General features: G+C 46.0%; 1 protein-coding gene and 1 pseudogene across 2 annotated transcripts in view; one reads left to right on the forward strand and one right to left on the reverse strand.

The window, feature by feature from the left end:
• The window catches only part of STK24 (serine/threonine kinase 24), a 122,610-nt gene that overhangs the window by 77,492 nt on the left and 22,941 nt on the right, over positions 1 to 22,177 (reverse strand). The window lies entirely within an intron of this gene.
• On the forward strand, positions 20,097 to 20,517 carry LOC112923793 (large ribosomal subunit protein P2 pseudogene; annotated as a pseudogene).

The following is a 22,177-nucleotide window of genomic DNA, read 5'->3' on the forward strand; positions in this document are numbered from 1 at the left end:
TACTTGACATCTAGAAATCTCTCCTCCAACAGAAGGGTCAAGGGGATAGAGAACAACAGAAATAATGGTGTCTCCAGAGAAAAGCACTAAGGAGCAGGCCCGAACGCCTGTGTATGGTGCCATGTAACACCTGCATAGCCCACTGTCCGCCCCGAAGGCCCTCCAACGCTGCGGTGCTTCTCTGGTCACATCGCCACTGTTCTATGTCCAGAAACAGTCCAGGAAATGACACCTGGATCCATTTCCAGTTGCTTTATTTTCATGTTCATCACCCTTTCCTCCTACCACCACCAGGCTGTCTGGCTCATTAAACCTTGGCTACATTCTGGACCTTCCTATCCACTCACACCTTGTCTTCTTTATTTTTAATTACAAGATGCAGGGAAACCAGCGCATCTGTTATACTTAATCATATTAAGGTAGGGATCCCTAAGAACTGACCAATCTAAGTGGAAGATGCATTCCCTCAGATGCAAGGGTGGGGCACACGTCTGGACTCTGAAAAAGCTCCCAAACTCCAATCCCACAAGCCTGGAAAACCTTCGGGGCTCAAGGACTGTACAAAGAGCTGTAAAGCCAAGAAAAGTGCCCAGGTGAATCCAGAACTAACAGCTGCCAAGAAGTTTCTCACTGGTTAGGATATGGAAGTTTTAGGTGACCAGCTACCCTAAAACCTGGGATGTCCTAGAAGCCCCAGCCACAGGAAATGAACAGACATGCACACAGCAGGAGTAGTGTCACGATGCAACACGGCACAGCAAGGGCAGGCTGGCCTGCACCTTCAGGATCCCTTTGGAAGGAAAATCCAGGTGTGCAGCATTCTACTCCCTACTCCAATACTCAGCCATGTCCTTCTGGAGCTCCAACTTCTGCAACAATTCATCATATTTCATAATCCCTTGAGAGAATTCATTAAAATAGTTCTGCGATGACAAGTATTTTATATTTTTAAACCTGAATAGCTATTACTGTTTTCTTTGGATCATTTCTGGCAATGAAAAATGCACTTGGCATTACTAATCAACTTTCAAAGCTCCTTGGCTTCAGATGTACCACTTGCATAGCCACGCCGTACTACACCGCTCTGGGTTAAAGCCAAGCTTTGCGCTTTGTTTCTCTCTGAGAAGAAGAAGGAGCCAAGTTTGATATGTTCTAACACTGCTACTGATCACATGACTGTCCCTGCAGCAACAGAGAAAATGATGGATGAGGAGGAGTTAGTGGCAAGTGTGCCCCATCCCCACCTCTGAATCGGGCTAGCATCTACCAATGCATCACAGATCTGTCCTCCTGGAGCTGAGCCTGGCCTCAGAATCCCTCCCTACCATCACCCCCCTCCCCGCAGCCACCACCAATACAGTGGACAGGTACACAGCTGGAACCTATGTGCCAGCCAGGCACAGTCCCACCACCAACACACCTCTGCCCCAGATGCTCACCATTCCTTATCCTTCCACATCTGCCTGACTCTCCCACCCTATGCTCCGATGCTACTAAGGTTACTGTCTCCCGTTTTCCAAAGCTGCAAATTCCAGCACCCTAATTCCTCTCTTATCCCAACCTGCAAACTGTGCCCATCATTCTTCTAAATGTCTGTTTGGTCCCCCGCCTGACTCCACAGCAGCTGCACCTCCAACTGACCCACTGCCGACCTACCTAAACCCTGGAGGCAGATGGCAGCTTCCTCAAAGCTCATGGTTTTCCTTCATTGCTCAGAACAGCTGGCGACAATGCATCAACTGGAGACTGAAGTCCCACTCACTGTGAATCTAAACCCCAGGGCTCCTTCCTAATCCCACTTCTGACACCTCTGCCACTGACCCTCCCATCACCCACCTTTCTCAACACTGTCTACAAAAGCACCAAGGGTTGCACAGAGTATGATTCCATTTATAGAACATTCTTAAAGTGACAGAATTAAGAGTGATGGAGAACAGCTGCAGGGTTGCTGGGGGAAGGGATGCCGGGTAAGAGGTGACAGATTCTCTGTGGCGATGGGACAGTCCTGCATCCCGACTATGATAAAATTTCACAGAACTCCCCACCAAATAAAAGTACATGCAAAAACTGATGAATTAGGCCTGCATGTGAGTTAACAGCATTGTGCCAACATCCATTTCCTGGTTTATACAGTGTGAGATACTGTCACTGGGGAGAGCTAGGGGAAGGGTACATGGGAGCGACACAGTGTTTGTTGCAAGTTCTGGCAAGTCTTAAACTATTTAAGAATAAACTTAGTAAAAATTCCTACAATTAATTGGGACTCCTGGGTGGCTCAGTGGTTGAGCATCCGCCTTTGGATTAGGTCATGATCCCAGGGTCCTAGTATTGAGTCCTGCATTGGGCTCCCTGCATGGAGCCTACTTCTCCCTCTGCCTGGGTCTCTGCCCCTCTGTGTGTCTCTCATGAATAAATAAATAAAATCTTTTTTTAAAAAAAATTCTTAAAATATTGAGGGGGAAAAAAGGCACCCAACCTCAACTTTGTGTCCTTCTAGACACCTCCTTTCTTCTGGAACCTGAAGAGGCCACCATTATTCCAAGGCTCTAGGTGGGAAATCCCCATTTACTGCTTCATGCTACACAAACCTGACCACTCCCTTGAGCAAAGGCAGCAGCTCCAGTCTCCTAGTTCCCGGAGCACATTTTTTTTTACACAGTGGGTGGAAAAGTATATTAACATTTTACAGGTTGTCCCCCCCACCTCAAGATTCTGATCAACCACTAAAGAATGTACCTTATCATCTCACCAACCTAACCCAGCAAATGAGTAAGCAGCAAGACAAGATCCAAACTTCCTTAGAAAGCAGTCACAGACATATTCAAACAATCGAGAACAAAAACCCATCCCAAATCCAGAGCATGACAGAGAGGAGGCCAGGAAAATGTGGGCATGGCCTGAAAAGAGACCCAGGGTGCACCCAGCTGCTGCTCTGCTCTCATTTTGCACAGTCTCTCATTTGGGGCAGTGGCTATGTAAGATCTGGAGAGAGAAGACCCAAAATAAACTACTGAGCAGTTATTCAATATTGTCCTTCTCATTGCTTAGGTTACCTGCCAAACTATGGTTTCTAGGGGACCCTGAGCACTTGGGTCCAAACACATGTGTTCAGCTCTCTGCTCTGCCAAATCACCAGGAAGTTACTGAACCACTCCAGTCTGTTTCCACATCTATAAAATGGGCTAATAGTACACTTTCTAGGATGCTGAAAAGATAAAAGAGCATAAGGAAAACTGCTTTTGTTGTAGTTATTTTTGGTGTTAATACTTAGCTGCCCTTTCTGACAATGCTTGGTCATGATTGCGCAGTTTCTTAAAAGCCTTTCACTTGAACTGGAGACAGAAATAAAGCCCAAAATCACCTAATGCAAAAACCAGTGCACAGTCCACTGCACTCTCCTAAAATTAACTAAAATAAGGAGGCCTTTCTTCCTTTAGGAAAGGGATAAGGGAAATTCTAGGAGGCCTAAGAGAGCATCGTCAGAAAGAGAGAAGTAAACATCTGCTAAGGGCTGTGGACGCCAGCCCTCTGAAGGCCACGTGTGGTAGAGGCCACCAGTGGTGGAGGTCAATGAACCACCAATGAGGGAGCCAGAGGGCCAGGCCACCTGAGTGGTGTTCCAGCATGAAGCTTCCAGAGAGAACACTGAGCCACAGACAGAACATCCCCACCTCAAATTAAAAGGCTCTGAGGAGCCCCAGTGGCTCAGCGGTTTAGCACCACCTTTGGCCCAGGGGCTGATCCCAGAGATGTGGGAGGATCAAGTCCCATGCTGGCTCCCTGTATGGAGCCTGCTTCTCCCTCTGCCTGCGTCTCTGCCTCTCTCTCTGTGTGTCTCTCATAAATAAATAAATAAAATCTTAAAAAAAAAAAAAAGTTGGAGTGAACATCAGATATGCTCTTTTGGGGATCCCTGGGTGGCTCAGCAGTTTGGCGCCTGCCTTTGGCCCAGGGCGTGATCCTGGAGTCCTGGGATCGAGTCCCACGTCGGGCTCCCTGCATGGAGCCTGCTTCTCCCTCTGCCTGTGTCTCTGCCTCTCTCTCTGTGTCTCTCATGAATAAATAAATAAAATCCTTAATAAATAAATGAATGAATGAATGAATGGCTCTGAGGCCTAAGAAACAATGCTAGGAACTATCAACAATGAAAACTTTCTGAAGACCTTCAGTTTCCTGTAACAGTGGCTATTCTACCCCATAAACCAGACATGGAAAGCAGGCTTGGCTCCACAGGCAGTCTCAGAAGAAATTCAAAGTTAGAGGAGCACAAGCAACTTTAAATGGAAGAGAAGGAGATGCCTGGGTGGTTCAGGATGAGAATCTACCTTCAACTCAGGGCATAATTCTGTGGTCCCAGGATCACGTCCCATATTGGGCTCCCCTGGGAGAGCCTGCTTCTCCCTCTACCTGTGTCTCTGCCTCTCTCTCTCTCTCTCTCTCTCATGAATAAATAAAATCTTAAATAAATAAATGGAAAAGAATGAGATAGCAAAGAAGGAAAGATGCAAAGGTATTGTGGGAAGGGGGGGCACATGACACAACATGCCCAAGCAACTTGCCAAGGGGCTCGTGTGGTTCCCACATTTAGGTGTCCCTAAAACACCTAGGTGGCTCAGTCAGTTGAGCATCCAACTCAGTTTCAGCTCAGGTCATGGTCTTGGGGTTGTGGGATCAAGACCCATGTCGGGCTCTGAGCTCAGAAGGAGTCCACTTGGGATTCTCTCCTTCTCACCCCCCAACTCCCCCACCCCCGCTCACATGCTTTCTTTCTCTAAAATAAATAAATCTTAACACCCATAGTTTTAGACAGTTTGTGAAAGACACATCCCACTAAAAATTCCTTTTTTTTAATTTATTTTTTTAAAGATTTTATTTATTTATTCATAGAGACACAGAGAGACACACACACACACACACACACAGGCAGAGGGAGAAGCAGGCCCAATGCAGGGAGCCTGACATGGGACTCCATCCCGGGTCTCCAGGATCACGCCCTGGGCTGAAGGTGGCGCTAAACCGCTGAGCCACCTGGGCTGCCCCCACTAAAAATTCCTAAGCAGAAAACTTGAACTGATGATTTTATCTTTTGCAAAACAAGCTGAAGGCTGGAACAGAGAAGAAAGCTACATTCTGACACCCGTAGAGGAGCCAGAGTCCCAAAACTCGTGGCCTTCCCCATTTCACAAGTTAGTGGAAAGCTGCAGTTGGAGGCTGTGAAACTCTCTGGTCTTGGATGTGTCCTGGGCAGAATGAAGCCCTAAGAAAAATGACAGAGTGCCCACTCTGAAGGAGGGATCCCTTCCCATTTGCAGCAGTTATGTGATCAGTCCAATGACATATGTATGCGACACGCCCTAAACTGGAACACATGGCCACTTGCTTCCAAAGTTCAAGCAGGTCACAGCTAGTTAAGCTTCTGACTCTTGATCTCAGCTCAGGTGCTGATCTCATCAAGGTCATGCTGTTCAAGCCCCATGTTGGGCTCCACAGTGGGCATGGAGCCTACTTTAAAAAAAAAAAATTTTTTTTTGAGCAGGTCCATCCTCGCCTCCCAAGCTCCAACAGCAAAATACGAGAACAAAAAATGAAGAATCAAAAAACCCAAATTGTCCTCCTGCAGCAACACTACTGCATGACTTTGAGCAAGTCCTTAACTTCTCAGTAAGACAGAACAATGATGCTTTAAGTATTCATTTACCTCACAGGGGTGTCAGAGGATCAAATTAGCCTAAGTGAGAGAGAAAAAGTAAGGCGCACCAGTGGTTGACTTGTTACCTTTGCTAGAGCTGGCATGGACTTCAGCAAGCACATCTAAGAACAAGTGAGGTCATCTTTAAAATAGCACTCAGTTTGGGAGACATTTTTAGAAATCACTGAAACACTGGCCAAAACACTTACTGAAAACATACCATTTATAACACAATGCAACATGGTCCCAAAGAGAGATTTAAAGACTACTGTCATTCTCAAGTATGGCTTAACTTTATGCTCCTATTTTTTTAAGACTTATTTATTTATTTTAAAGAGATGGGGAGCAGCAGAGAGAGGGGGAGAGAAAGAATCTTACAGACTCTGCACTGAGTGTGGAGCCCAACATGGGGCTCCATCCCAGGCCCCTGAGATCATGACCTGAGCTGAGCTCAAGTCAGCTGCTTAGCCCTCTGAGCCACCGAGGTGCCCCATATTCTTATTTTTTAGTACAAAGTATTATTCTCATAAATAAGACATCTAATAGGTAATTACCAGCAAATAAAATGGCCTGAACACCTGTCTCATCAAATTAATCTGTTACATTTCAAGAGGCATTCTACAAAGTAAGATGGGGGAATTTGTCTAATCAAGACTATTACCCTATAAGGTTTTCTCCCATTCTAACAAGTTTAAAGCTCACTCTTTATTGGGATCTCTCCCATGTCTCCCCATGCGAGAAAAAAAAAAAAAAGCTGCCCCTTAAATGGAATATATACATACAAAGCCACAATAATGTCTATAAACTGCATCAGGGGCAGGCAAGGCTAGGCACGGAGAGATAGGTAAGGGGCCATGGAATCAGGCTCACAAAACAAAATCTCAAAAATGCTGAGATGTAAGGAAATCAGAGATAAGGGAACAAACAAGACCACCCTGCCCTGGGTATGGGTGGAAAAGATTTTTTTGTTTTATGACAGCCATCTGTGACCAACAAAAAATAACCAGACCACAAAGAAGTAAGCCATTAAAGATGTTATCACTAGTCCTTACTCAAACCAAGTAATGCCACAAGACTGATAAGGCCACAAGCTCCTCGTACTAGTGTCTACTCATCTTTAACTAAATGTTTAAATAAAAGACTGTCCATGGAGGCCCACATTGGCAACTCTGTCAGGATCCATCTCACTCCTGAGAGCTTTCTCTGTATCCTTGCTTAATAAACTTCTATCGCTTTACTCACTCTCCTCTGTCTGTGAGATTCATTCTTCAGCTTCCAGAGATAAAAACCTAGCTCTCCCACTTCAAAACCATCCCCTCAGAACACTCCAGAAAAGCCGAACATCTTTTCTTCAGTATTTTCCCAGGAATCCTACAACCAGAAACCTTTGCCATGCTGAAACCCCCTCAATTCTGGGAGTGGACGCAGCAAAGAAAGCTTGCGGTCCACCCCGGCCTCCTCCCTTGCCTGGAAAGCCCCTCGCATACTTCTGGGAAGGATGTCCTGCTTTCAGGGAACTGAATCATCACAATTTAGCACATCTCCCCCAATCAGATCGCTGGGGTTTCCCCTGTAGCCAACCCTAGACACATTATGACCCAAACAGAACAGGGGAACCCTGAGCTCCTCATTTTGACTCAGCAACAAAGTCTAAGGTCAGGGCTTTAGTTTCACACCAACCGCCGATTCAGGACACCAGGGCTCCTCTTCGGGAGGGACAAATTTGCAGAACGGTTTCCTACTTGGCCAGCCTGCACCCCTCAAAGTGCAAACAGAGTGATGAGTTGTGGCCGGAAGGAGCAGACACAGTGGAATGTGCCATCTCCAAGACGGCCTCAGCCTCCTTCAGAAGTGAGCAAAAGCCACACACAGCAACCAGCACACGGGTCCGGGAGAAGCTATGGGGAAGGGTGCGATGATGACCAGCAGCTCCACCTGCTGTGCCACCCCCGGGAGTCACAGGCAGCGGCCTACAGGGCAGCCCTCCCCGCTGTATGTGGGGAGTGACTCCTCACAGGGGCTGCCCACCAGAATCACCTTGGACCATGAAATCCCAATTATTATTTCAAGCTCCCCAGAAGGATCCACCGTGCAGCCGAGGTTGAGAACCAGTGGTCTGGTCTATAAGATGGCTCCAAGCACAGCAGGACGTTACAGATTCAGCAGGAACACCTGGAGGACCTTTTCTCCCGCTCACCTGCTTTTCTCCACCTGGGAAGGAATCCCATCAGTGACAAGGGATGTCCTCAGGGCTGAGGCATCTCCCCAAGGCTCAGCTTTTCAGTCTTCACCCCATTCCCCCTCAGCCTCCACTGACTTTGGCCTCCTAGTAACTAGCTCATCTCAGCCTCTAGCCCCAAAGGGTGTTTTGTGTATGAACTGGCTAATTTAAGGTCTCCAGAATAAAAACCTTTCTTTACCACACAAAGACTTTTAAATAGCAAATGGTTTCAATCAGCTCAAAGAATGGACAGATTTTTCCAGTCCTTAAAAGAAAGTCTCATTCCTAGCTAACTGATAGACCATTTTGTAACTGGAGGTCTAGGTCATGGGTTTGTGCAGAAACCTACTCCTTCCACATTACAATAAATCCACTCACCACCAGCCCAGGAGAAGACACTCAGAGCCCAGGTCCAGGAACAGAGCACTTCCTCCTCCCAGTGGTAGCCCTGGCTTTCCCCACCTGAGCCCTCCGAAGCCATTCCAAAGCCACTACCTCACAGTCTGGCATGGTAAACGCATTTCCCCCAAACTGCACGCTTCATTTCAACCCGGCAACAGCCCAGCCCTACAACCGAGAAGAAACAGAGTAAACATTCTACGGCATTTGGCACAAATAAAATTGAGAAAAAGAGATGTTAAACCCCATGAATATTGACGTGTAGATCTACATACCATCAGGAGATTTCAGGAATCCTCGTACTAGTGTCTACTCATCTTTAAATGTTTATTTAAGGTAGACACTGCCTGAGTACATTTTAAAAACACAAATACAAGTTAAAAAAAAAAAAAACGTAAGAAAAAATGACCGTTCCACCTGGTTGAATCTACCGTTTTGGCCTCAGTATCTGATAAATCCCCAGACACACACACGTGTCCACTACCTTAGGAACCACGGTCTGAAGCTCTGTGAGCTCAAAGCTCAAGAGAAGCCACTCCAGAGAGGGAGGGAGAGCAGGTTCAGACCCCTGTGCCAGGGAGGCAGAGGGTCCAGGCTGGAAGAACCCTCACTGGTTTCAAGCTCTTTCTCAGTGCAGACTGAGCAATATGTTTGAAGGCTCTGACTGCTTGCCTAGTGTCCAAGGCTCACCCACAAGCCCCATGGAGCACAGGGGAATGACAGCAGCAGGAGGCGAGGACACCGGGGCCTGCGGCTCCAGCTTACCCACAGTCACAAATCTTAGTGCGGGTCCCCCAGCCAACTGAGCTTCTGTGCCCCACAGAGCAAACCTCTGACCGCCCCCTCCCCTAGGGGTTGCTGGGTCCACTTTTCTTCCATGAAAGGCTCCCTGCTGACAGATGAAGGCTTGGGGTTTCTCTGGGAGGATGAGCAGGCCCAGACACCGAGGCAGAGACTGAAATCCAGCCAGTGCTGTTGGGCAATCACTTGTTGAAAAACACACAAAGCATTCCAAATAAATTGTACAGCTCATTGAGAAATGAATGTGGGCACCTCCTTCATTAAAACCAACACAAACAGGCCGTGGCAAAGATTCTGACTGTACCCTACTATAATAAGCACTGACAAATACCAGCCACTCCCACTTCCAAAACTCCTCCACACGAAGGCTCTGTGCTAAGCGGTCTTCCTAACCAGGCCTTTCCAGACCTCACCACCACCCCAGGAAAGAGAGAATACGATCCTCACGACACAGCCGAGGGCACTTGGGCGCTAAAGGTGGGTCACATGCAGGCGGTCCCCCGCAGCTAGTCAGGGGTTTAAACCCCACTATGTGTGCATCCAGGGTCATCCTCCGTGTGAGAAAGTGCTTGCAAGCTGCAAGCTTGGCAGGATGCCTGGCTGAGAGGAACCTGGCAAGGTGTGCCCTTGGGTTATCACAGGGGAATGCTACAATCAGCAGAAGTGCAATCTGATGCCACCCCCAATTCCCCGCAGGTGAACTCACCTTTCCTGTATTTTGTATAAGCTTGTAGTCACGAGCATCAGGGAACTCAGACTAGTCTAAAAATCAGACCCAATAGTTTGGGTATAATTATAATTCAATCAATAATCACATTTCCTTTACCTGAAAATTCTCAGCTTTTAGAGGCATTAAGGAGAAAACAGATGAAATAAAAATGCCAAGGCAATGAGCAAGGTTGATATGGCCTAAGTGGGAATACATGCATCTTGCCCACCAGGGAGACCAAAGATATCACAAGGTCTTTTTCTATCCCTAGGAGGGGTGGCAAGGACAAGAGCGTATGCACGCAGTGTTGGCATCTCACATTTCTCAGAAGTCCAGCTGCTCTGACTCAGTCAGTAAGACAACCATCAAGTCAGCTGTCCTGTATGACACTTGGGTGGGTTAAAGCCTCCCAAGTGCTAGAGGTGTGCTAGAGCAGGGGCAGCACACCTTTTCTGGGAGCAGTCAACACCCCAGCTTTGTGGGCCAAATAGTATCTGCTGCGTATTCTTCTTTTCCCTCTTTCTTTAAACAACTCTTTACAAATGGAAAAACCATCTTAGCTCATGAGCTGACAAAAATGGGCCAAGGGCAGCTGTAGGTTGCCCACCCCCACACTAGACCGCCCAGGGTTAATACATTAGCCCTGGTCTACTGCCCACCATACTGGTTAGGCTGCCTGCTGCCTGGTCCCAGCGAAGGAACCCAGTACCAGCTCCCAGCACATGACAGGAGCTGTCCATGACTTCAGAAATCAGTGCCATGCATCCCTCAACAGAACCTAGAAGCATACTCCTTCCCCCTCATCCTCACTACCATGTCCCAACACCGGTCCTCCAGCTTCCCAAAGAGAAAGGACCAGTCTCCTCATCTCCTCACCCAACCCTCAGAAGAAAATACTTCTACAAGTGAGAAAACAGAGCGCAAAAAGTCTATGTTACTCACCCGGGGTGTACACAGAGCCAGAGGTGGTGGTGTTCAGCTCTAAAGCCAGAGTTCTATTACTCTACACTGTGACCCCTAAAACCCCATCTCAAATGGACAGGCTACCTGTTAAGGAAATTTTTTTTTTTAAGATTTTATTTATTTATTCATGAGACACAGGAAAAGAGGCAGAGACACAGGCAGAGGGAGGAGCAGGCTCCCTGCAGGGAGCCCGATGCTGGACTCGGGACTCCGGACTCCATCCTGGGACCATGGGATCAGGCCCCGAGACACAGACAAATGCTCAACCACTGAGCTACTCAGGTGCCCCGGGGATATTTATTTTTATAGTTAGTGCTAGTGATGGAAATCTCTTTGGGCCCAGGCCCCCTAGAGCGGGGTTCAGTCAGTCAGTCCCCTCAGGTCCACCTGTCTAGAAGGGGGAAGAACCACTCGTCTTCAAACACTCTCTCTGGTCTGCCTTGAACAAAGCCATGCTTATATCAGCCTCCCCCATTGCCCTGAAGGAGCGCAGGTTAGACAGCCCAGTACCTGGCATGTAGGAGACCCTCTATAAATGTCCACTGCATGAATCAAATGGGTAAAGCAATGTAGAGCCTGGAGGCCTGGAGGCTAAAGCCACAGGCCCTACGAGATTAAAGAGCCAGTGGACTTGGCCTCACCAGCTATGAGACAGTGACTCGAATCTGGCTTGCTGCCCACTGCTGAGACAGTCAGTGGCTTTCAAGAGGGAAGCTCTGCGCTCCCTGGTGGGAATATTAAACAGGAAGCAAGAAGGAGCAATATTATTTCTGGTCCTCGTTTGGGTACAGTGCCACCGCCTCTCACCCTGACAGTGGTTAACAGACCCTGCATGGAGGCCGACTGCCTGGATCAGATCTCAGCTCTGATGATGGACCCTGGACAAGCTACCGAGGTGCTGGGGACCTCAGTTTCCTCTTCTGTCAAAGAGGACAATCAAAGCACCTGCACTGAAGGTGGTGGGAGGCAAAGTGAGTTCACCAGTGCCAAGGGCCTGGGCACCCAGCTGTGTGAGCCCGCATTATCATCCCTCCACTACCTGGTTCAAGGTTCTGCTCAGGTTTCGGCGCCAGCAGACCCCACCCTGCAGATTTCACTGGCGGCCTGCGTCCTGCCTGCTGGCATCATAGCGGACACTTGTGTTCTGTCACCCATCATCAGTGTCACGAATCCACAGGGACTCCACAGATTCTCATCACTTCCAGAACCTCCTTCCTGAGGACCACACCAGCCACCAGGTTTTAACAAAAGAAAAAAGTGCTGGGCCCTAACACAAAGCACTTGCTCAGGTGACATTTGTCATCCCTTTATCGCTTTATCTGCATGCACCTCAAATTGACCTTCAGCTCCAGAGAGATGTTAACTCATTTTATTCATTTTCCGCCCTCTCTGTGGACTGTCCTCCTCCTCCTCCTATCCTGTGTCTTACACACACACACTCACGCGTGACAGCAATATTCCCTGTGCTCCAGGAGTGGCCCGCCTGCCACCTCAGCTCCCACGCAGCCCCTGCCCACCCTTCCTTCTGGTCCAAAGTGAGGCAGAAAAAACATCCTCGTTACAGAAGAAAACTATAGGACAGGTACCCGAAGGCTGTCTCGGCTTCTGGACTCTACCAGAAGGAAAATCAAGTGAGGAGACGCAGAGGTCCGGGGCTGGGGAATGACTGAAAGAAAGGCTTTCAGAACTAACGCTGACACGGTTATATTCCCACAGGCCCTGACATCCACCAAACAGAACAGAAAGGACAAGTTTCTATTAACTCATCCTCAGGTCCACTCGGCACACTGTTCTCAATTTCCATCCTGTTCACTCTAATCATGATGCACACACCTCTTGGACGGGTGAGTTAAGACGGCTAAGAGCCTAAAATGCCTCCAGAGGGTAAGTAACATAACAATTTCTGTTGTTGTCAGATTGCTTTTTTCCATTCTGCCATATTGACAGAACAGTATGAACATCAAACTGGAAGTAGTGATCAATCTATTAAATCTATTAAAACTGCATTGCCCCTTCCTGCAGTAAATTGCTAGAGGGAGATAAAATGATGCAGCCACTTCAGAAAGGAGTTTGGCAGTTTCTCCAAAACTTGAAACATTAGACCACCATATGCCCCAGCAGCTCCACTTCCAAGAGGACTGGAACCCCAGGAGTTCACACAAAGACACACATGCGAATGTTCACAGCAGTATTATTTGTAATAGCCAGACACTGGAAACAGCATGGATGTTGGTCAGCTGGTGATGGACAGACAAAATGAGGCCCATCCGTACAATGGGATACTATTTGGCAATGAAAGGGACCACGCTATGGACACATGCCACATCACGAACCTCAAAAACATGTTAAGTGAAAGGAAACAGTCACAAGACACAAAAGACTGAATTCATTTATATGAAGTGTCCAGAAAAGGCAACGTGATTGGAAACCAAGGGGCCGGGGGGCTGGCGGAAACAGAGGCATCCCACTGCGGGTATGTACATGTTCTAAACTCACAGTGAGGTCTGCACCTCTTGGTAAAGTTCTTAAAATTATCACTGAATTACACACCCTAGGGAGTACCTTTTGTAGCATGTAAAATATACCACAAAACCGTTTCAAATACACTGCATACTTGTATTCATCTATCTGTGTCCCCCAAATGCCTGTGAGGTCTACAAGGACAAAGACTTCACTCAGTTCATCTTACCTCATCACCTCACTGAAAACCCGGCATATAGGGAGAGCTATAATGTCCAGAGACTGAGTGATTGGGGGGGGGGGGGTGGAGGCAAAACAAAAATGTTTTCGCGTTTTTCCAAAGCGTTCTGATTTGCCAAAACTTCACCTCCCTGACCACTCTTCCAGCCCATCTGCCCCCAAACACTAAGGCCAGGGAGGACCACAAGGCAAGTGTATCCATGAAGCTTCACACCACCCAAAAGTGACTCCCAACGCCTCTCAATGTGTCCTAACCAACTATTTATGAAGGGCAGTATTGGTCTCCATTCAGAGTTTCAAAAGCAAAAGTGGTTTTCTTAGGTTTTCATTGTGGCATTATTATGAAAATTTCTGGGGTTGTGAGTAGAGACGAGCATGATTTTAGTATCAGATTCAAAAAAGGTGAAGGCTCAGTGAAATCACATTCTAATTTAAAATAAATTCTTGACTTCTTTCAGGGAAGATTTATTTTTAACTTAGAAGCAGCCCATTTAATAAACATACCAGATACTGTCCCAAGAGGATTAAGCACAGCAAGCAAAGCGGTAAGCTTGGACTCACTTGTGTTCTGCGCCATTTTGTCTGCCTACTGAACAGAACTCCAGAAGAGGACGTTTCAACAGATCATAATTATTAAGGAAGAGAACTACACTAAGCTTGCTTTGAAATGCAAGGTTTTATTTTCTCAACCAGTATTGTAGCAACAATAATGCAGGAGTAAAAACATATTGCTTACCATATTCCACACTGTTTACACTTCACATATGTATGTCCTACCATCCCCAGTTTAAGTAATAACCAGTATCTGTCATTAAACAGAGAAATAAAATACACTTCCTCATGGTATAAGTGTGAAGTGGAGTGGTTTAAGGGTGTAGGCTTTTGAGACAAACTGGTTCAAATCTTGCCTCCACCACATATTTGCTTAATGATCTTGGGCAATTCACCTAACCTTTGTGTTGTGGTTTCTGTATCTTTTGGAGGAGGTAAAGATTAAATCATTTAATTTCCTCTAATCGTAGGCCATTTACCCCACACCTTGAAGACTGAGGTGTTCACAAAACTGCATTATTTTCTGGACACGGTAATCAACTCTCAGGATGTCATAATTTCTGGCACCACATTCCTCCAACTCCAGTGTAGACTGGTTATGTCAGCTATTTTCAAGTATTATAAGTGGGGACTTAAATGAGCAACCTTTGGGAAGGTGTGTGAATCAAAATAAATACTGCTGAGCAAGGATCATTCCAGCCAACTCCCTCTTGTCTATTAGGTTAGTGCAATGAGTCTGACAAAAACACCACATTTATCCTTTGCACATTCAAAAAACCGTCTCTATCAGTAAGTGGGTTGGTTCCAACTTCCTCCCAGCCCTGTGTTTTATTGATGGTAACTACAACCGAGCCGACCTCACAGATCCTGGGCTCAATTCAACTAGAACACAGTAATCCCTCACACCCCTCATAGAGATGACTTGAGACCCCAGAAACAGCATACAAAATAGTTCACCTACTTCCAATTAGGAAACAGACACATCAATTCTCACACCGCCTGAGATTAATAAATACCCAGGTTTCCAGGCTCATGTCCCCAGCACCACTGTGTATCAAATCCTGTCTGAGGAGGGCAAACACCCATGTGTCAGGGAGAGCCACCTCACCTGAAATGCCAGCAAGGTAAAAGGAAGAGGGGAGATGGCCTCCAGGCCATGCTCCTGGGCTGAGTAAGAACAAACAGCCAGTCATGCTACCCTCCCAAAGATTACGACCTCAGTGAAACCCTTCCCAACTCAAAGGATACTTAAAGAGCTGCTGCATTCCCAAAAAAGAGAACTAAACAATTGAAGGGCAAATCAAATGAATAATGCAATAAAGTTGCCCCCCCAACCCCCACCCCACCCCCACAACCGCGGGCTGAACTGCAGTGTGAAGTGCCATAGATTTAAAGGAAGCTCACACAATCGTCCCAGTATAGTAACTCAACTTTGATTCAGAGGTCAGATTTTTGAAACCTCAACCCTCCGGAAGCAGGAAGCCTTCTGCTTCCAAGCACAAAAAGGCCTCCAAGAACAGAAATAGCGGTCACGAATCCTAAGCCCTGGATTCGCAGGCACTGCTCTGCACAGGAGGGGACCTCAGGCCCTCAGAACATTCTGGTCCACTATCAACACACACTCTAAGAAAAGGCCCTAACCCACAGCAGATGAGAAGCAGCAGCTGGGGCAAAGGTGGGCAAGGCCCCAGAGTGGCTCTGGTGGCAGTGGAAGGGAGGAACATGCAGAAAGCCACCACTCCTCCGTTCCCAAGGTAGCGCCCAAGGACACCACTGACTTTCGCACCTCCCAAATGTGCCAGGAAATGCCAGCCATCCCCCTGGGGTGAAGTCTGAAAATACCCTGCTAAAATAATAAAGAGAATGCCCCAAAAAGGATCTGCTTCTGACACAAAAAGATTCCAGCCCCTGCACCAATGATAAGTTTCTGCTTAAAATTATCCTCTTTTCAGTATTCAATTCTCCAAATTGGGGGGGGGGGGACCTCCATAAGGAAGGTCCCCTGCATAAGGAAGATCCCCTCTGTAAGGAAGCTGTCATGCTCCTGTTGCATACTGGGTGACAAGTGGGGTTGGGCTGGGTCGTGAGGAGCCGGCACACCTTGACCTCCCACCAGCGAGAAAGGGAAAGTCATCAGTACACACTGTGGAAGGAAGCTTAACCTAACAGACACATCTTTAAAGGATTTCAACAAAACAATGAACCATTTACTACTGGGTATCTGGTAGACTCAGTCACCTGTGCATCTCAGATCAACCACATGCACTTCGTTCTCCTTCTGAGTCCTTCTTGATCCTATGCTCAAGGAGAACAGCACATGAGGCAGACTGGCCAAGTGTGAATACTCGGGCGCTAAGTCGCAGTGGATCATGCAGATGGAAGCCGGGCTTAGTAACTGCAAGAAGATTCCCAGAGACAGAGGCAAATGAAAGGCACATTTATGCCCTCCCTCCTCCTCCTCCTCCGATCTACACTAAAGGTAATAAAAGAATGAAATAAGAAGAAAAGTCCATCTACAATCAAATTAGGAAACAGCCACAGCCCTAAAGACTGCCTGCCAAATACAGTGACACCTGAGCCAAGCTGCAGGAAAAGCAGGGACCCAATCCTCAACTGGCTAGGCCCTGGGCAAGAAGCAGCTTCTCTGAAAATGAGAGAAGCTATTTTCTAGGAATGGCAGAGGCTGAGGCTGTTAGGGAGGATTCTGGGGTGCTGGGCCCCACCCCGTGCAGGAGGTCCAGCTGACCAGGGTCATCCCCACTAACCTAACCAGGAAGATAAGCCAGCTTTGTACTGCTGACCCAAGGCAGCTGCTGTGGGAATCTGGGGATCAAGTCATCCCAAGGAAGAACAAGTGAAGGCAGGAAGGAGCACGCCCCTGGCCAGGCAGACCTGAGATGGCAGGTGCTCCAGGGCAGCTCTTGCGTCCCTGCACCTGACCACAGACCACAGGTCCGGACAGAACTCGCCCTTTGGAGGTGCCTCCTGAATCGAAAGCACCCATGCAGAAATTCTACTAAAGGAAAAGGCAGTGGAACAAAACAATACAACAAGCAAAGGGCTGAAGGAAAATGCCATCTCATCCTTAGAGAGAACTTCCCAAGGAAGAGGAGGAAAAGTTACAAATACTGCTCTTAACTCAAAGAAGCTGAAGGGGTGACATATGGAAGTGCAGAATCACTTAAACCAATCTAACACTGTATGTTAACTGGAACTTAAAATTAAGTTAAATTTTTTAAAAAGAAACTAAATCAAATCAGGACACCCTAATTTTTTATTCTCAAAAAGAAAAAAAAAAAAAAAAACTAGTCACCACAGTTGAAGGTAATAAAAGCCATCACCCAAATAAACATCAAGTTAAAAGCAGAAAAACTGCCACAAACAAGGAGAGGGAGAACAATCATCATCTGAAAATGAAGGACTAAAAAAGATACAAGTGACCAGAGAAGCAGCTAGCTCAGGAAGCAACAAAGACTCCAAATACATACATGAACAGTACCTAAAAACAAAAGGAAGGAAATAAGTCCCACTTCTAGTGTATCCTAAGGAATAACTAGGTAAGTGGAGAGACTGAGAGTCACTGGCATTCTTTTTTTTTTTTTAAGTTGCAAACTGTCTAACCAGGTATCAATCAATGTAGGAGCAGTTTCAGGAATTATTCTGCAGCCATACAATGAAACACCAAGCAGCAACTCAAAATAATGATGATTTACTGACATGGAGAAATATTCCAACGTTTAACAGGAAAAAGCACATTACTGAGCAGTAGTACATGTTACAAGGGCTCCATTTTTGTCGTGTGTGGAAGGGGCAAGTGGGTAACACATTCACAGGAAACAGCTTCAGAAGGGTGTACACCAAAATGTTAACAAGTGGTTATTTATGGATTTATCGATGGTTTTCTACATAACCCCAATTGTTACCAATGAGCTTATTTTACAAATTTATACTAAGAAAAAGCAGTGCTATTAAGACTCTCATTTTTAATGAGCACATATAAACACATACATACGCTGAAAGGTTTTTTTGGGTTTTTTTTTAAAGGCCAGACTTCACACTTCAGGAAGATTTTAAGTTTGTGGTCCCAAATTCTTGGCTCAAACCATTCTGGTTGCAAAAGGTCAGTTTTCAGATATCTCTAATCCATTACCCTAAATCAATCTGGACAATAATCAAGAAGCTAAAAACAGCAAATGTGCTTCTATAATAGAGTAAACATCCTGAATTGTATTATACAACACTGTAACTACTGCATTTCTGTTAATTCTCTCCGTAAAAAAACCAATAAACAAAACCAAAATACTAAAAAAGATAAATTAAAAAAAAGATAAAAAAGATAAATCATCTGGGAAAAAATTCTGCTATATTTGCGTTTATTTTTTAAGCCCATTTAAATTTTTCTTCTGAAGTTAAAAAAGAAACACCAAAGCTTAAAGAAATTGGAAAATCATAGGAATTTCTGAAAATATAGATGTTACTCAATACACTTAAAAAATCTTTGTCATTCTAGATTTCATTGAAAAATGAGAGAAATAGTTTCAACATACAAAATAGTTCAGTTTAAAGGACAGCATGTTTAATTACACATGGATCCTCACTTTCAGACAACAAGGTTTGGCAAGAAAACATCGGTAGCAGGGCCCAAGTGATGAGTACGATGCCCCTTTCAAAACGGACACATGATAAAGGGCGGGTCCGCACTGATCACCTCGTCCCACAACACTGGGGTCTCCCACCAGATATGCCGAAGATCTCAGATGGCCCAAACAGATGGCCTACTGACCTTCTTTCCACTAAACGTTACAAAAGCCAAACCCTGGAGTAATTCATTTTACAAAAAGACTTCTTGATATTTTTGGTTCTACTTTCTTTTAAAGATGAAAATTATCAGACCTGTCAAAAAGCTTGAACTATGGATGATATTGTCATAAGGAGACAATTTTACCAAGAGTATGGCAAACAGAGGCTTTCTTCTATGCAGTGGCCAACTCAAGGGCTTGCGGACAGCAAAGGCCTCACCCTGACTACCTGCTGTCCCTCTCCTTGGCCTCCTTTCAACCAACCCAAAGATAAGCAGGCTGATTGCTCCTTTCCCTAATTATCACCCACAACGGGGCTTCCTATCTCTAATTCTACAAATGAGGATGGCACACCCTCCATCACAGAAAGTCAGGTTCCTATTTCTCACTTCCAAAATGGTGTCAAGAGAGAAAATCAAGCAGCAGGCTCAAAAAAGCCATAAGATGGATTTTCCTCAACTGGAAACAGACTTAACACATTAACTCTTCACACTGCCACTTAAACACTTTTAGAGTTATTCCCACCTTGATCTCTGAGGCCCTCTAACATCTCAGCTCCCCTTCTTTCTACACCTTTGAAAAACAATTTTTTATATTAAACAGAGTACTGTGTGTTGTTTTCCCAGTATTTGTACTGAGACACCTCTCCACTGATTCCTGCACAGGTAGGCCACGGCAGTGGGGGAGGCAAGAGGAGGAGGTGTAACCTTTAATTGCAATTCATTGTTTTCTCTACAAGGCCCCTAGATGTATTCAGCTATCAACCCAGAAACCTTGGCCTTATTACCAACTCCTTCTGACCAACTGAGCAAACTGAAAAAAATGCATTAACACATACAAGTAACCTTTTCTATATCTCAATATCACAGCCTCAATCACCTATCCAATCAAATACTCCAATAAATCCATCCCAATTCTGTATGTAATTATTCTCCATACAGAACAATCTGCTGCTAAGCCCTCTGAGTAGATGATGCCATTTACGGAGCTGGATCACCAATTTATTCCTGGAGAATTCAATTGAAAACCCCAACTCTGCAGTCCAGTAGGCAAATCCACTAGAGAACCTGGCAGAGCATGAAAAATATGGCACCCACGGCCAGATGCATGTGGCTTCAAATCCATCTCCACTTCTTACTAGTTACTTGTTTCTATAGGCCTAGGTTTACTCACCTGCAAAAGAATAGACAAATGCATACATACTATAGTTTTCCTGAGAATACATGAAAAATTTTTAAAACTGATATACAGCTTTTTTTCCATCCCTGACGCCACCGAGGTCGCACGCATGAGGCTTCGCCGCCGCCGAGATGCGCTACGTCGCCTCCTACCTGCTGGCCACCCTGGGGGGCAACACCTCCCCCAGCGCCAAGGATGTCAAGAAGATCCTGGACAGCGTGGGCATCAAGGCGGGTGATGACCGGCTCAACAAGGTCATCAGCGAGCTCAACGGGAAAAACACTGAGGACGTGATCACTCAGGGTATTGGCAAGTTGGCCAACCAACTGGTGGGGCTGTGGCCGTGTCTGCTGCCCCAGGGTCTGCAGCTCCTGCTGCTGGTGCTGCCCCAGCCACAGTGGAGGAAAAGAAAGACGAGAAGAAAGAGGAGTCCGAAGAGTCAGACGATGACATGGGATTCAGCTTATTTGATTAGGGTCCTGCCCACCCCCACCCACTGGCAAATAAAACCCTTTATGTGGAAAAAAAAAAAAAACTGGTATATAACCAATGTTCTCGTGTTCCCATCATAGTCTGACCTGAAGTCTTAGTTGTGTTTTTCTTCTGAGTCACAAATGTTCAAATTACATGCAGTAGTAGTTGAAACACAGATGACTGGCATGTAGTAAATTTCAACTAATGGCTGGATATGGGAAGATAAATCTTCCAAGTGTCAAGGAGCTGACCTGTCCCAAGAGTTTATCCTCAAATCACACACCACCCATGTACACAACCATGTACACATGCCACTACTCCCCCTCACACCACATCTTTCTCTACAAAAAATTAATCATCTATTTAATCTACTTAGTCAACTATTCGATCTACTATATGACCTTCAAGACACATCTGGATCTCTCAGGGAAGACCTAAGTAATGATGAACACAGAAGCCCCCATCCTTAGCCCCAGTTGGCACCACAGTGGTCACGAAGCAGGGACCTCTGCAACTGGGCTAACGCAATTCCACTGGCAACACCACCCTGAGACAGTATAGACAACACATCCTGTGACATACAAAGGGTTTTCCTCACTTCAACCATCTGAAATATCTTCAGCTAATCACAAACTAAGACTATCAACTTCCTGTATTAGCCTAATGCCACCCACTCTTCCCTGCTAAACCCAACTAACCTCACAGGGTAGGAAGTGACATCTTACAACTCTTGAACAATCCTGACTTTTCTACAGGAATCTCATTCATTCAGCTCACTGATACATTCCATGTGTTATAGCTATAGCTCTAATGCCGCAGGTTCCCCCCTCAGCAGCCAACCTCCACCATCCACAAAGGGGTTTTCACCCTAAGTAATGACACATCACTAATGCTGATGGTCACTGCCAACTGAGGGGACTCCTCAGAGAAGGTGAAAGCTTCCTTGTTTCTAATGCCTTCTATTAAATAGGGTCTGGCTCCTTCCCATACTAGTGTCTCTTCAAGCACAGGTAACCATCACTGAAACCCACTGGTGCTTCCTCACATACTGGCCTCCTGGGAAAGCTCATGGACACAGCCAGCCTTCTCCCAGGTGAAAGCAGCCCAAAGCTCTTGGCCCAAAGGTAAAAACACTCATTTGCATGGTATTTTTGCTTAGTTCCAAACGCCCAACTCTAAGTATGCAAAATAAAGTGAAACCATCTAAATAGCCTTCTGTGCTTCACTGTGTATGAAGCCCAACTAAAAACAAACACAAAAACAAAAAAAACACCCTTCTGAATCAGGAATGAAGACTGAGTGCAACTTTTTAAAATGTACACTGTGTAATATACTGGGACCGGCCTATAGAAATCAAGACCTACCTAGGTTTCCAATCTCTTCTTGCTATCTGTTCATCAAGCAAATCAGAAATAAAGTGAGAAGCCACCAAAGCCACTTTAGGCCACTTCTGGATAATCTGGATTATCCAATCCATTAAGGAAGTATCTATCACCTGACTTGAAACCCCCCGACTTCATCTTTCTTTTTTAGTGCTTTTACCCTACTCCAAAGTGAAATCTTTCTTTTTTTTATTTTTTATTGGTGTTCAATTTGCCAACATATAGAATAACACCCAGTGCTCATACCATCAAGTGCCCCCCTCAGTGCCCGTCACCCAGTCACTCCCACCTCCCACCCACCTCCCCTTC

The sequence above is a fragment of the Vulpes vulpes genome, chromosome 6 (genome assembly GCF_048418805.1).
Source record: "Vulpes vulpes isolate BD-2025 chromosome 6, VulVul3, whole genome shotgun sequence".
NCBI classification, from domain to species: Eukaryota; Metazoa; Chordata; class Mammalia; order Carnivora; family Canidae; genus Vulpes; species Vulpes vulpes.